This window comes from Frankliniella occidentalis, unplaced genomic scaffold (genome assembly GCF_000697945.3).
Source record: "Frankliniella occidentalis isolate FOCC.00 unplaced genomic scaffold, Focc_3.1 Scaffold67, whole genome shotgun sequence".
Lineage (NCBI taxonomy): Eukaryota > Metazoa > Arthropoda > Insecta > Thysanoptera > Thripidae > Frankliniella > Frankliniella occidentalis.
This window is the reverse complement of record NW_026267197.1, coordinates 583,648-584,393: the sequence shown is the minus strand read 5'-3', so window position 1 is coordinate 584,393 and position 746 is coordinate 583,648. Positions and strand designations below refer to the sequence as shown.

General features: G+C 52.1%; 1 protein-coding gene across 1 annotated transcript in view; it reads right to left on the bottom strand.

Moving 5' to 3' along the window:
• The window catches only part of LOC113209946 (treacle protein-like), a gene marked incomplete in the record, with an annotated part of 30,338 nt that overhangs the window by 2,712 nt on the left and 26,880 nt on the right, over nucleotides 1–746 (bottom strand).

Sequence of the window (746 nt, the reverse complement as noted above, 5' to 3'; positions counted from 1 at the left end):
TTTTCCCTTTTCACCAGTGAACTCGTGCGCGATACCCTGGCCCTCTCGAGAGGGCGCGCTCGCACTCACCTGCACCCGGTGGTTCTCCTTGTCGCACACGTAGATGAAGCCGAGGGCGTCTGTTGTTATGCCCCACGGGTAGTTGAACCTGCCGTCCGCCGTGCCCTGGGAGCCAAACGCTCGCAAGAAGCGCCCGGACGGGTCCAGGACCTGTAAAAGCGCAGGTTGCCGCACGCGAGGCGCCGCGGCTCAGTTAGCCCGAGTCCCGCAAGGACCCCGTGACCCCAACGAGGCTCAGGAGCGGCTTCATCGGTCACGTGAGCTGCGTCATGGTGAGCTGCTGCTGCACAACTCTCTACTTTATAGAACTTATATTGCGCTCCGGTGTCTTCCCGTAGAATACCTGTTTAGCTTAATTTGTTTTTTCTCATTTGGACGTGTTTAAACGATGAAAAGGGCGGGGACTGAGGGATGGTTAGCGGTTCACAGTAAAAGATAAACCACACGCTTATCGCTGACCACTACGTGATTTTTAGCAAAAGCTTTGGAGTATTACGGGAGTGTACAAGTAAGAGCAAGTTGCACAAATAGGCGTTTTACCTCCTAAGCTGCAAAAGGCAGAAAACTTTTCAGTTTTGGTACCGGTTATCATTATTTCAAGTTCTTCTAGAATCTGAGGAAAGCCATGCTGCAACAGCCGAGGCAGCAGCATTTGCTAAATCTACATAGTTTCGTGTAAGTACTGC